The sequence below is a fragment of the Garra rufa genome, chromosome 18 (assembly GCF_049309525.1).
Source record: "Garra rufa chromosome 18, GarRuf1.0, whole genome shotgun sequence".
Classification (NCBI taxonomy): domain Eukaryota; kingdom Metazoa; phylum Chordata; class Actinopteri; order Cypriniformes; family Cyprinidae; genus Garra; species Garra rufa.
In genome coordinates this window covers 4,227,700-4,243,771 of record NC_133378.1, presented here as the reverse complement: position 1 = coordinate 4,243,771, position 16,072 = coordinate 4,227,700, and the positions used below count along the sequence as shown (strand labels likewise).

The 16,072-nt window shown below is 36.5% G+C and overlaps 1 long non-coding RNA gene across 1 annotated transcript in view; it reads left to right on the top strand.

The window, feature by feature from the left end:
* Positions 1-3,130: 3,130 nt before the first annotated feature.
* Positions 3,131-16,072, top strand: part of LOC141290759 (uncharacterized) — a 31,787-nt gene continuing 18,845 nt past the window's right edge. Inside the window, exons 1-2 of the long non-coding RNA XR_012340210.1 lie at positions 3,131-3,415; positions 13,755-13,894. This is a non-coding gene — a long non-coding RNA (uncharacterized lncRNA). The remainder of the gene's footprint in view (positions 3,416-13,754; positions 13,895-16,072) is intronic.

Below are 16,072 nucleotides of genomic sequence, written 5' to 3'. Positions count from 1 at the left end.
CAAAAGAAAATGTAAAACGTATATACTTTTAACCACAAATGCTTCTCTTGCACTACCTTTGCATCCATGACTTAATGCATTGTGTAATCACATTGTAAATAACAATGTCTTCATCTGTGTACTCCAGTTAACAAGGTAGGGTCTTATTTTCTAAAATTGTTTAAAGTTCAGAAATGTTTTGAGTCCCCCCTCTCTTTCCTCACAATGGTTTGGTCCACTGCCTGCTTTCCCCCTTAACCTATACACACACGAGTCCGGTGGGAGAGTGCAAAGTTCTTCAGTAGTTATGTGTAAGTAACTTAAATTGTCAAGGTTATTTTATTCATTTGTTATACAAATGAGGGTGGATCTTTAATAAATTGGTCATGACAAAACATAATGATATTCAATGTATTTTTCTTGTCACCCACTACAACTAACACGGCGATAAGCCTGTGTGTGAACTGATATTAGGCTAATAGTTTTGCTCAATCTGATGTTAAATGGCAGATGCTGCGGTTGAATATCTACACTGCCCTCCAAAAGTTTGGAAACACCCCTGGCAAAGGGTGGTTTTGGACGATATCAGCATAGCATGAATCATCTTTGGGCAATCCTTTAGGAGGCTTGGAGTAATATATCAAGTCAATGTTTGAATAAGCTGACAGCTCGGATGCCCAGATTATGCAGAGCTGTAATAGCTGCTAATGGTGAATAAAATATTATTATTTTTTTCTATGTATAATTTGTTTTCTATGTAATGAAATATGTTTTCGTAGTTTGTGTTGTCCCTTATCAGTGCAACATTATCACAAATTAAAAAGGATTCATCCCAATATTGTCCAAAACCCCACTTTTCTAGGGCGTTTCCAAACTTTTGGAGGGCAGTGTAAATAAGAGACGTCCTCAGTCCCACACTCTTAAAAATAAAGGTGCTTTAAAAGGTTCTTCACAGCGATGCCATAGAAGAACCATGTTTGGTGCCACAAAGAACCTCTCAGTCAAAGATTCTTTAAAGAACCATCTCTTTCTCACCTTTTTATAATCTGATGAACCTTCTTTCACCTCAAAGAACCTTTTGTGAAACAGAAAGGTTTGCAGATGTTAAAGATTCTTTATGGAACCATTTAAACAAAAAAGGTTCTTCTGAAGCTGAGCAGAGCATTTGTGGTTATAAATAGGGCTGGGAAAACTAATCGATGCATCAGAAATTAAGAAATTATTCTGCATCGATTCTGAGATTTTCCAAATGCATCGCAATTCTCTCTGGAATCGATTCTAAGCTTAGTTTCATACTCTGCTTGCTTCCAAATGCTTACACACACACACACACACACACGAACCTAAAATTATTATTCGTAAAGTTTAAAAAGGTTGAAGCGAATGCAAATTCGTGATTAAGCCGGATGCACAAGTGCTCTTCTTCGTGAGCATTTTATTGTGCTGTTAAAAACTAGCTCAGAGCGCCATCTGTTGTTAAAAATTAAGCTTAGAATCAATTCCAGAGAGAATCACCATGCATTCAGAAAATCTCAGAATCAATCCACAAAATGGTATGCAGCCCTAATTATAAAGTATATTTTATTTATTTATTTTTCAGAAAAATTACTTATCGTTTTACTAGATAAGACCCTTATTCCTCTGCTGGGATTGTGTAGAGCCCTTTGAGGCTGCATTGAAACTGCAATGTGGACCTTCAACCCGCTGATCCCAATTGAAGTCCACTATATGGAGAAAAATCCTACAATGTTTCATCAAACAACTTTTTTTTTTTTCGACTGAAGAAAGAAAGACATGAACATTTTGGATGACATTTGGGGGTGAGTAAATTATCAGGAATTTTTATTGTAGAACTAAACTAATTGACAAAGCTTTCAAAATAGTTAAACTGCTGTACTATTAACATGCATAGTACTCAGACATTTTAACCTGTGAATGCATTCTGCAGAATTTTACAAAAATGAGCACAGAAAATACTTCTAAAATCTCTTATAGTAATTGACAAACAATGTGTGTGGTGTGGTTTTTGGCTTTTGATGTTTGAAAAAATGAATATAATAAAAACCTCCAACAGTAGTTCATCTCAACAGAGCCGTCTTAGACTGTTTAATGTAAACTTAACAAAATGTGACATTTCACTTCTCTTTAATGAAACATGACACACTGATTAAGCAGGCCTAAATGAGAATGGAAAGGCGTAAAGTCGAGGAACAGCTGCTAAAAGGCTGATACAGCCGCTGATTTTGATCTCTGATGGCATGTATCAGCATATTCCTGAAATTGAAGTGAGGATGCAGAACTGCATTTTGAAGTGAAGAAAGTGATTTAAAATGGAATGGAATTCAAAGAATTATAATTTCTGTCAGGACAGTTTCCCTCACATAACACACAGCTTAGTGACTTTCATAATACAGCATAGTCTTGAAACATATATGCTTAATAAAATTATGAATAAGGCTTAATAAGTTGATATCTATAAGTACAGGAGTCAGTTATTTATGAATAAAGGGCTGAATGCCCATTCATTTCATTCAGAGGTTTTTTGAAAATAAATTACATCTAAATAAATGGCTGTTTTGACAGGCCTGAGCTTATTATTCAACATATCAGGAAATAAATAGGCACAATTAATAATATATTTATTTAAGCGCTATTGCATAACCTTCAAAATAAGCCTCAATTTATTCTCTTGTGGGCCAGTTCAATTCAAATGTACACTCATTAAATGAAAAGGAGCCTGAATTTTGCCTAACCCTGAGGGATATTTTATTTTCTCATTAATTCATGAGATACTTTAAAATGAATAGGTTTTCTAAATGTCTTTTCTTTTAAAGGAGAATAATACTGCTCAGTTTAGCAGGCACTTTCCCCAACTTTGACCCAATAAGAAATGTGCCTTAAACACCGAGGACATTTTAAACCTGATATCATGTTTTTAATCTATTATTGATGCATCTTCTAACACTTTTTACGACTCAAAAAGTCTTTTCATATCCCTCCCACAATCTTTCCACGGGATGTGGTGTTTGCTTTCATCTGTGCTGATGAACTGACAGCAGATGAAGTGATGTGAAGTTTGTGTTGCGTCACAGCGGGGATGTGAACGCGAGCGGCTCCACACACGTTGACGCGTGGCGCAGTGTGGAGTGGATCCGCGCATTCACCTCTGTCTGTGAGGCTGAACTGAGGATACTCCATGCGTAACGCGTTTGCTTTACTTTTCATTTGCCTTACAGTAATCCAGCCGGGTATCATCAGCACGTTTTACCGTTTCTTAAGGAGTATCGTGGATTTCCGGAGGCAGAAATAATTCCTCTGTGGCAGTTGCACTTGTGAAGCGCGCTCGTCTCGTATCTGGCATCGTGGAATGGCTGGAGAGATGCTGCTGTTACAGTGGCAGACGCGAAGAGGCTGAAAACTGTGGGAAGTCAAACAGGTAAACGAGTTTGAGACAGAACAACACTAATAGTTGAGGGCTATTTAAAATAAGTAGAAAAGGTACATGGCGCATTATATCTAGATCATACTGTATATTACTCCGCAGCTTGTTCTTTTATGGGCTGTGAGAAATGTTTGTCATTTTTTGTAATTACACGAGTTATACGATTTCTCATAGACCAATCACTGAAGCAAATTATAAAATAGATAAATGTTCTTAGTTTCTGTTATTATGTTTATAGCGAATGCTTTTTATGTAAGTGGACGCATTTTCCAAATTGCCTCTCGACGTAAAAATAAAGGCAATTAAAACCAGATGGGTTTTAAAGTCTGATGCCATATACAGTCGGTACCAAAGAAAATAATTCTAACATCCATAAAGTAGTTTATATTCTCTATTCTTTAGAAAACTAACTATATAAAGAACTCACAACCAAAAAACTGTTCTGAAGAGCTGTTTTAATCTTTAAAGAACCAATATCTGATTCAAGAACCATTGAGGAACCTTTAGTTTTTGCTATTGCAAACTCATCATTCAGATTAAGAATTACAATCTCCATTCCTCTCTTCATTTCATTAATATTGCATAATTAGTCCACATTCTTAGATTCTCTATTCTTAGATTCTCTGCTCTCCATTTTTCACAACCACTTTTGGTCAGTGAACCTCAGCAACATCAACATCTGTCCAGATGGACCTCTCTCAGTTGTCCATCTGTGAATGAATTATAAAATATAGGACTTGGAAGAACCGGTTGGAACCTATTTCAATCTATCACAGTCTAAAATATTTGTGGAATGTCATTAGAAATCTATCCTGTCTGCCAAATTACTATTCCACTTGTGTTTATGATGCCACTAGAGACTTGGGTAGAGAGGAACCATCTATTTAATGATGTAAAAAAAAACTGCAATTAAAAACTTTGCAACCATTTTTGAAGCAATATTGATCGGATTATATCTTTGTTTGTTTGTTTGTTTGTTTGAATGGACTAACTGACAAACTGTCTTCCCTCATGGACAAATCTCATGCTTCATTTCGATCAGATGCTTCTCTCATATTAAAGTTGTATTTTTCTTGACAATGTGCTTGATTTAAGTCTTTCACAATGCCTCATCTCCCATAGTAGTAGTATTTTGAAAATTAGAAAAGCGGTAATATTAAATCCAGCCTTGCAATCACATAAGACAATGCATCTGATTTCCTTTTTAAAAAATCATTTGTCATTATATGGTTTTAGGTGTTACACCTGCATTTTAATCTGAGTAATCGCAATCTTCATATAATTAGAATCTCTAATAGAAGTATTTGTTTGGTTTTATTTTCTTGAGACTTGCAGCAGAAGGCGGTGTATGTTTAATTCAGGTGTTGTTTTGTAGAAAGTATAAATTCCAGAATAAAAATGAGTACTCATTCATACATAGCAATCATTTGCACTAGAAGTAGAGGCAGTTTATGCTGCACTCTGCTGGCTTGTCAGAGAATAAAAAAAACATTGGATGATTTCTCAAAGCATCATTAGGGAAGCCAGATTGTTTGCACACACCTCTGTGTTGATGCAAGTCAAGAGGGAAGCGACAAGCAGGAAGGCTTGTCTTCTGTGACTTATTACATTTTCCCCCTTCTCCCAGCATTGCTTGTTGAGTCATAGAGAGCTGATGTTTATATGCAGCAGGTCGAGGCTGAAGTGTGAGATATGGCGTACCTGCTGGATGCGTGCTTCAAATCTCTGCACCAGCAATTTCACAGCCAAATAATACAGTTTTTGTCAGAAACGGCATGAATAGTTTCAGTCTGAGCACACAGCTCTGTCATTAAAGAGAGAGAATAAAGGAATATCCAGGGTCCCATGTCACAGCTGCTGTCGAAATACTACAGCAAATAATTTGAGTTCATCCCTATGCTGGTAAAAACAAGCAAAAAATTGTGCTGATGCATATAAACGTATAATGTAAGTCTAGTTTGCTTGTATACTTGACCCATAGACATCCATTATACAGGAGACAGTGGTATAATATGAATAGAAGTGTGAATGCAAACCAGCCAAGTCTCTGTGGTGCTTCATTCAAAATTCAGTCATATCCAGCTAGATAAATCTTGTAACTGTGGTTTCTTGGCTCTTTTGGATGCTGAACATTAATTTTTCATTCACACCCTGTAGATTAGAGTTCAGTCGGAGTGCACAATACCAGCTGGAGAATTCTTACACGCTCCTCGACCGTGTTGTCAACCGCTGCTCTCAAATGTTCGTGTCAGCTGAGGTTTTAACAACACCACAGTTCATTTTGCACTCTAACGGGACTGGTTGCCTATAGGTGAAATCATGCTTGGGTTTACAGAGAAACTCAAAGATGGTGTTTGTGGATCAAGTGAAGTCAAGGGAACCAGATAAAAGATTTAGAGTGTTACTTTCTACCCGAGATCGTGGCAGAACTGGGAAGAGTGGGTGTCTGTCTCATTTATGTTTAAAAGGTAGAGAACACGCATACTGTACATCTCGTGTGAATCCCATGAAGAGCAGAGTGGAGATTCTATTAATACAGACTTCATTGAAAAATTGATGGATTTCTAGACAGAGGTAGCACCAAGGTCAACCTCACCGTGGGCACTTGCTTTAAAGCCAGACACGGCTTGCTTTCCGGAGTCTTGCTCTGAGACGTGTTTTGTGGTGGACGAATGGAAGTTCTGTGCCTTATTCTTGCTCTCTTTTGTCCGACTGCAGTGCAAATGTGAATGTCTGCAAATATTCCAGACAGATCCCATTTTTGAAGCATAAAGCATGCCATATTTTGGCTTTTATTATGGCATCAAGCAGAATTTAAAGGACAAAGAAATTCTCTGTGGGCTCATTTTCAGCTCAGACTGTTGGCTGTGAACGCTCCGTCTGCAGCATTACAGCGAGGCATATATTGCATGTCATGTGCGGAGCTTTGAAATGCATCCACAAGCCATAATGGATGAACCGCCAATCACACAGACAAAGCAAACATTTGAAAGGCCTGAATCCTATGGTAGAGATACGTTTTTACAAAGGCCTGTGATAGTTACGCTGTCATTTTCTAGGTGTATGTTAGAGCCATTTATTGATTTCACATGGACACACAATAGATGGTTAATGATGCTTTTTCATGTTTTTGTGTCCACAGATTTGTAACATGTGGATGCCTGAGTATTATTTAATTTTTACAGTGAGTCAAAGTTTGGCCTGGTCAATCTGCTCCTGCTGTTAGAAAATGGCATATGGAAGGCCAATTCCAGCACTGAATGACTTTTTATGTCACAATTCTGACTTTTTTTTCTCACAATTTCAAATCTACATTTCGCAATTATAACATTATTATTTTTTTTTTTTCAGAATTGTGTGATATAAACGCACAATTCTGGGAAATTTAATCAGAATTGCGAGATATAAACTCACAGTTCTGATTTTGTTTTTCTCATAATTGTGTGATATAAACTCGCAGTTGCGAGAAAACATTCAGCATTGCGGTTGCAATTCTGACTTTATTCCTTGCAATTGTGAGTTTATATCCCACTATTGTGACTTTATAACTAGCAATTGTAAGTTTATATCACACAATTCTGAGAAAAAAAACTTACGCAATTCTGACTTCATAAATCGCAATTGCGAGTTTAAAGTTTCCAATTCTGAGAAAAAAGATAGAATTACGAGAAATATGTCAGAATTTTGAGATATAAACAAAAAGGTAAGAATTGCACAAACTCGCATTTGTGAGAAAAAAAGTCAGAATTTTCAGATATAAACTCACAATTGCGAAAAAAGTCAGAATTGCAAGATACAAACTCGCATTTGCAAGACAAAAAAAAGTCAGAATTGCAATTTCTCACAATTGTGAGTTTATATCCCGCTGTTCTGACTTTATAACTAGGACAAAATTCAGAAGTGCGTGTTAATATCTCGCAATTCTGACTTCATAAATCGCAGTTGCAAGTTAAAATTTTACAATTACAAGAAAAAAGTCAGAATTTTGATATATAAAATCTGAATTGCAAATAAAAGTTAGAAATGCAAGATTCAAACTAACATTTGTGAGAAAAAATTCAGAATTGCTCATTTTTATCTCGAAATTTGATATAACTGACTTTATTTATTGCAATTGTGAGTTTATATCTTGCTATTCTGACTTTATAGCTAGCAACTGTGGGTTTATATCACACAATTTTGAGAAAAAACTCAGAATTGCAAGATAAAAAAAATGGCATTTGAGAGAAAAAAGGTCAGAATTGAGAGAAAAAAGTCAGAATTTTGAGATAAACAATTGCAAAAAAAGTCAGAACTGCAATTTCGAGAAAAATTCAATTCTGACTTCTAGTTTATATCCCACTATCCTGACTTTATAACTAGTGATTGTTTATATTACATAATTCTGAGAAAAAAGTCAAAATAAATCTCATAATTCTGACTTCATAAATCGCAATTGCGAGTTTAAAACGTACAATTCTGAGGAAAAAAGTCAGAATTATAAGAGAAATTTTGAATTTTGAGATATACTCACAATTGCGAAAAAAAAAATAAAAATCAGAAATGCAAGATACAAATTCACAAGTGCGAGAAATAAAGTCAGAATTGCAAGATAAAAATGCGCAATTCTGACTTTATTTCTCGCACTTGTGAGTTAATACAGGATCCACTATCCTGACTTTATAGCAATTGTAAGTTTATATCACACAATTCTGAGAAAAAAAAAAGTCTCGCAATTCCAACTTCAGAAATTCTGATTGTTCAAATTGTACAATTCTGGGGAAAAAGTCAGAATTGTGAGTTTGTATTATGCAATTCTAAGAATAAAGTTAGAATTATGAAAAAAAAAAACTAAACTAAATTGCAAGAAAAAAAAGTCAGAATTGAGAGATACAAACTCGCATTTGTTTGAAAAAAGGTCAAAATTGCGAGAAAGTTCATATCCCGCTATTTTGACTTTATGACTGTAGTAACTGTGAGTTTATATCACACAATTCTGAGAAAAAAAAAAACGTTTTTGTATTTTTTCTCAGAATTGAGTCTGCATTACACAATTCCCAATTTCAAGAAAAAAGTCAGAATTGACAAAAAGTCGTAGTTACCTTTTTCATTGTTTATTCAGTGGCGGAAATGGGTGGAAAAAAAAGACTTCTATTCATTGACAGCTACTGAATAAAAGTCAAGTATTCTGCAAAATAAGATTTTAGTAACATATTATTTGCAGCTGTCTGAGATGAACAGCAATGCTGACACTAACTCTCTCAAGGAATTCTGTACTTCTTTATATGTGATAGATAAAGGATGTTCTCCTAAAAGACTTCACTTGGTTAAGTAAAGATGTGTGGCTATCATGACACTTGCTGGCTGGATACTACTTTAATCTGCCCTGCTAATAAGTCTTCAGTTGGTGATTATTCAAGCATTTTATTTTTGTATGAGTAATAAATTCAAATTTGTTGTGCTGCGTAAAGCACGTGCTTATTGGATGACCATTGTGAGGTGAAGCCCCATTGAACATGGCCAATTTCAGCTCTTGCCATTTGCACTTGGAAGTGATTTAGGAAAATAAATAGTAACGTTGCCATATGGTACTAAAGCTAATCAAGAATATCATTTTAGAAATTATACCATGGATAACACAACCTATTAAAATATCATATGAAATTAGAGACAGCTTGCAAAACAATGTTCAACAAAGTACACCCAAGTTGTTTTAATTTTTACAACATGTTAAAGTTAATGTTGTAGTTGCAGTCCTTGAAATTGATTGGTGAGGCAGAGTTCCAAAAGCGCTGATGTGGTTTATGGGGGTCGCACACCGGACGAGAAACGCAGCGCAACATCGCGTCGCGCCGAGGACAGCTGGAGGTGTCGCACACCAGACGCGCACATTCTATACGTGTCAGCTCATTTTTCAGTGAAGTTCTGAACTGCAAGTGACGGTTGTGACCTTGTAAATCCAGTAGGTGGTAGTCAAAGACAGTGAATGTAATTACGACAGGCAAATGTTACATAGGACTTTAGATTTTGCGTATGAAAAAAATGTATTGAGAAAATAAAATATGAATGAATTATATAGGTTTACATTTTTTTCAAGCTGTAAACCTAATGTAAGTAGTATTTTGCAGCAGTGGTATCTTGTTTTTTAATCTAATAGGACGATTTGAGACAAATATGATGTTATTTAATATAAAACTATGCAGATGGCGCTCTGTGGCGCGGCAGAAATTTGAACAGCTTCCTGAGTCATAGCTGGGCGCCGCGGACAGGCACCGAATGGCGCCGCCGGTGTGCGTATGCTCATAGAAAACTATGTGTTCGAATTTTAGACGCGTTCGGTGTGCGACCCACTTGAGTCATGTGACGATTATGGCTCATCCACCATTTTTTTTTATACTCTACATCCATACATGGTAAGGATCATATCCAGTGATCAACATTTTTTTCTTGCTATCTGTTTACGTGTCAGCCACATGAAGTAGGACTTTTCACTTTTTTTCTCTGTCTCTCTGCTAGCTGACATGTTCAAGAGCATTTGCGTTATTTTGGGGATTTTCAGGCACTCTTTCTGCAGATTACATTAGCTGCATTTCTAGTACCCTTCAAATTGTGCAAATTGAAATTGATCTGAAATTGGGTCTCCCAATAGAAGCAAAAATATATCACAAAAAAGTCGGTATGCTCGCATGAGGTGGTTTTTCAGAAAATTTTGCAAAACTACACTGGAAACACATTCACATTTACAGGTCACATTGCATACATAAAAAGCTCTTTAATGTTTGATGTTAAAAGTTCTTTAAAAACACCTCATACATGGCCAAGGTTTTCCTTGTCATCAAAGGGTTAGTTCACCCATAAATCAAAATTTGCCCTTTATTATCCTAGGTGTATATGACTTCCTTCTTTCAGAATCCAATCGAAGTTATATTAAAAATTATCCTGGAATTTGCAATCTTTAGAATTGCATAGACGGGTGTTTCTCTTCATCAGTCCAAAACAAGTCCAATAAAGTGCATCCATCCATAATAAAAAAAAGGTGCCTCACATGGCTCCAGGAGGTGAATAAAGGCCTCCTGTAGTGAATCGCATGGATATGGATGACCTCTTATTTACACTGCACACGTCTGCAGAGCATTACGGATCTGTCACGACCACCGGTGTCAATGCTTGTGTTTATACCAGCCACACTGTGGCACATTTCGCACTGCTTTGCTAAAGATAATGCCTAAGTCTCTTTCGATTTAAAGAAATGGCTAGTGTGGTCACTGCGATACTCATAAACCTATCGACATCCGTCACCATGTCCAAATTACGTTTTATTCACATAACATAGGTTTATGGAAACACTATCATTTAGCAAAATCTGTAATGGAAACACAGCTATTGTTACACCAGTAGGTAGGGAAAAGTGGCTTTGTCAGGTGACTTTATGAGTGAGTTTCGTCCAAAACAGTATGACTGTATCCAAAATACAAATTACCATACAATCTCATTGTCAAACTCACTATTATCTACATTCCTCTACTGATATAGTACACTGAATGAGTATAATGATAAAAACCTGTGAGGAATTTGAACACTGAGAGTGCTAGAAGTGCTATGGATGCCACAATTCACACCACAATTATAACAATAACGATACAGGCCAACGATATCGTTGGGATTACTTTCAGAATGTTTTTTTTTTTTTTACAACTGATTAAAATTTAAAAGGCTTGTACATTTGAAATAGCAGGCCACATTGTAGAGAAGCAAACAGACATTGTACAGCAAACAGAGTAACATAAAACACAAAATTACCTCAGGAATTCAGTGCTAGTTTGGACAACATTGTCTTGCCTCCTTTGAAGGTGCAGTAGAAAAGAGTCCTTATTGTTTTTATTTTCACTACATTGACAATGTTAGAGAAACACTATATTCACTGTTTAGATGCGCTCGAAACATGCATGCTGAGGACATCTACTGGTTGTGTAAATGCAACAAAAATAGACATTTATCGTTCACTAGTGTGGACGCATTGGTTGCATTTATAGTTATCGTTATCGTTTTTGGTGTGAACGGGCCTATAGGTTATAGTATAACTTACATGTTAACTGTTTATTGAACTTATGTTTACAGGCAATATCTCTATTGGAATGGTTCACTGTATCTATCAGAGTGTCTGTATTCATATCAAAATGTCCATATCAACATGCAGAATTTATCCTGCTTTTGGCACTATTCTGTTGGCAGAACAAAATGAAACAAAACAGCCATTAATATTATCATGAATACATTATATAGAGTGCTTCAGGGATGCTGTATTTTGTCTACCCAGAAAAAAGTTTTAGCATTTCTGGCTCCATCATCCTGATCAATGGGTTTTTTGAATGGGCTTTTGGTTAAATGCCTGAAATTATGTATGTGGTGAACTCAAACTCAGTATATTTTATGTTTTATTTTATGACATGAAATACATCAGTAATAATTTAATACTCATCTTGAAAAAAGCTACACTCTTAAAAAGTTCTTTATTGGCATCAGTGGTTCTATGAAGAACCTTGGACATCCATGGAACCTTTTCAAATCAGAAAAGGTTATTTTTAATTGAAAAAGGTTCTTTAGATTTTTTTTAAATGTTTTTCAAAATGGTTATTTTACTGTTCACTGAAAGGTTCTTTGGGGAACCAATAATGTTTATGAAGAGTGTATTGCTAAAAAATGGTAAATGGGACTACAGAGGTCATTGGGAACATGATAAATGATAAATGTTTAAAAAAAACATAAACTTTTGTTGTCACAGAGCTTATTGTCTGCAGTAACCCTAAAGAAAAAAAGCCCTATCCGTCATATTTTTCCCGTAAGGGCGGACCTGGCTATTTGTAAATTGAATGGGTCTGGCTTCAGGTATCATCCGTGTCCAGCTTTTTTTGCTGTACAAAACAGCTCGTTTTGCTGTATGATATCGCAAATTGGTGTGCCTTACCATATTATTGTAATATATTATCTGAATTGTGAACACACTGGTTTATAGTGCAAACAGTTTCACCGTTTACTGCATGTTCTTATTCCTCTTGCTATTTCCCTATAGTGGCTAAGAACCGTAAGTCTCGTCTGTAGGCTTACTTACAGGAAATTTTCAGGTTGGCCTACAAAAATCCTGTACATCTTACTACAGCAGTCTATTAACTTCTTGTTTGCAGAACTGTTCAATATCACACAATTTTGCTGTTGTACTGGCAGAATCTGATTTATAAACTTCATTTTAGTTTTGTCTATACAGAAAAGACGAAGTACTTGTGAATTCACTGAGTGTGTGTGCTGGAGTGCTTGAGTAATCTTGTGTTAGACCAGATGTGTGAGAGTTAGTTGCCTGAAGTCTCCCCTCCAGATGATAGAGCTGTGAAGGCCAGAGAATGGCATACAGGGATTTGTACCTTGGGCCAAGTTCTTAACCCTTCTAAAAGCCTTGTATGATGTTGGCAGAAAAAGGTTTATTTAAGTAAAGGCTAATTATATCCTTGAGTATTATCAGTGTAGATACGCCACACTATCTGTCAGCTTTATTTTTTATGATCAAAGATTAAAAAGATTATCACAGTACCTGCGGTAAAGACATTGCTAAGACTTTCCAAGGTCTGTCTGACAGGTATTGATCTAAACAATAAAACATTTCTTTTTTTATATTTTACATCTTCACTCTAAAGGAATAGTTCACCCAAAATGTACTCACACTATAGAATTTGTTTATTCATCAGAATAGATTTGAAGAAATTTGGCATTGCATCACTTGCTCACTAATGGATTCACTGCGGTGAATGGGTGCCGTCAGAAACATCTCATAAAAACATCACAATTATCCATAAGCAATCCACACAACTCAATTAACATCTTGTGAAGGCGAAAGCTATATGTTTGTTGAAAAAAAAAAACAATTAAGACATTTTAACTTCAAACTCTTGCTTCCTCTATCCATATTATTGCTTTCTCAAGTGAAAAAAGTTGTCTCGTCTAAATCAGGAGAGAAATATGCACAGATCAAGCACTGTTTACAAGCAATAACAGTCTAAGACAGATATAAGACAGGTATTTTGGCAGTTAAATTTGATTTGTTTCTTACAAACATGCAGCTTTTTGCTTCACAGTGTGTTAATTGATGCAGTTGTGTGGATTATTTTTTGTGGATTATTGTAATGTTTTTATCAGCTGTTTGGACTCTCATTCTGACGGCACCCATTCACTGCATAGGATCAATTGGTGAGCAAATTTCTCCAAACTCATTTACATGACACACAGTTAGGAAACATTGCTGAACATGGCTGCTGTAGTTTGGCAAACTCTTTCTAACTCTTCTCATCTTGTCTTTTGATTTCAGGGTACAGAGGATCAAGTCTGGACAAAGACGGCATTCTATTTACCCTCAATTGAATGTGAGCTCTCGCTGACCTCCAATATTTAAAATGGGGTTGTCATGGAAACTGCTGGTTCTGCAATTATTCATGGGATGCCTTTCAGGTAGGCATCCTAATAACCTCCTCTATAGACTTTCCTGTCTGTTTCTATGGCATACATTTGTCCTTGTCATTTACTATTAAGGGCAGTCCTCTCATTCAGGGATGTCTCCTATCTTCTGGAACCAATTAAAGGTTTCACTTTGTTTGTAAATGTTAAAGCCATCCAACTGTTCCAGATGGAGAGATGAGCAAAGACACAGTATGTGTGATAGTAAGGTCGTGGGGTGGTGGTTTATATTAAATAGTGTATATTAAATAAATATGAAGTGGTCATAGGTGCTTTTGCATTCATGCCAGTGGTGAGAAGGTGCCAGTATGTTCTTTTTCGGCAACACTTTATTCTTATAAAGCTTTATACTCATCCATCTTGGGGAAAATATACATTTGACATATTCCCATTGTCACTGAACTATGCCTGCTATACTATGAGCACTATAGCACGGCGGCAGACTTCTTGATTTAAAGACCACCTTGCTTTGTGTCAAAGTTGGAGAAAAGATGTGATAATATGTAATTTAACCAGCCCTTTGAGAGACATGAAAAGGTTAATGTGCAAATGAATCTACCAGCCATTATTTTATTGGAGAGCACAATTTATGTTCTCATTTAGCCAAGTGGAAGCACAAAAGCCCCTTTATTGATCTCTTTTTGATGAAGCAGTTACATTGTCTTTCAGTCACTAGGAGGGTCAGACTTAATCCTCGCGCTTTTAAGTCTTTGATTTAAAAAGGGCTGTTTGCTCTTTTACATGATCTTCACTCCTGCTGTGTGTGATTTTTGAAAGGACTCTTTTCTCCACTATCAGGTTGTGTAATGTTGTAGAATTATTCAGGGGAAAAGGTTCAGTTCATTAAAAACATTGTAGGCAGATGTATTGGGGCATGTTGTCACACTGTTATATTTGGGTTAAGATGTCATAATGGAAACTTGCGTCATTGGCTTTTCTGCAGAATGAAAAGTAATCAATTATTGGTCATGCACAAAAGAGTTTATTGAAAAATATCCATAGAACATAAATATATCAGGATAACACTTTACAATAAGGTGTCTTTTGTTAACATTGGTTAATGTATTAACTGAACGAACAATGAACAATATATTTATTACACATTTTATTAATATTTGTTTATGTTAGTTAATAAAATTACAGCTGTTCATTGTTTGTTCATGTTAGTTCACAGTGCATTAACTAACGTTAAAGAGAAGTTCACTTCCAGAACAAAAATTTACAGATAATGTTAGAAATTATGTTTTTTTCTGAGGAAAACATTTCAGGATTTTTCTCCAATACAGTGGACTTCTATGGTGCCCCAAAATGCAGTTTAAATGCGGCTTCAAACGATCCCAAATGCGGTTGTAAACGATCCCAGCCGAGGAAGAAGAGTCTAATCTAGCAAAATGATTGGGTATTTAAAAAAAATTACAATGTACTGTATATACTTTTTAACCTCAAATGCTCATCTTGTCTTGTTCTGCATTAACTCTGTTTTTTCCAGTTCAAGACAGTTGGGGTATGTCGAAAAACTCCCATCTTATTTTCTCTCTCAACTTCAAAAATCATTTCAAAATCATCCCACATTGCTGTAACGGCTTGCCGCCGGGCTTTTGGCTTGGAAAGCCTTTCCTAGTGTGTCAAGCTGGATTATAAACAACTGTGGAACGAGGTTACTTGCTCTTGTTCGGTAGCATCTGGACCATCTCCGGGAACCAAACCTGATTCCTCCAGAGGGGGGCCACGAGGAGGAGAGAGCATCTCGTCTCCCTGACTCGCCTGATAACCTGGGGTAGCAGGGCGACCGGGGGAAAAGCATACAGACGGGTGTTGGGCCAGTCGTGGGCCAGAGCATCCTGTGTTTTTGAGAAATAATTGGGCAGTGATAGTTGTCTTCAGAGGCGAAGAGTTCGACCTCTGCCCTGCCGAAAACTGACCATTTTCTCTGAACCGATAGAGGGTGCAGCCTCCATTCTCCCAGAGCCATGTTGTTCCTCGACAACATATCCGCTCCTTGGTTCAATCTGCCCAGCACTTGAACTGCTCATAGTGAGAGGAGTTTTTTCTGTGCCCATAACAGGAGACGTTGCGTCAACCTGTAAAGGGGACGAGACCTAAAGCCGCCCTGGCTGATGTAGGCTACTACCGACATGCTGTCTGACCGCACTAAGACATGATGTCCTTTTA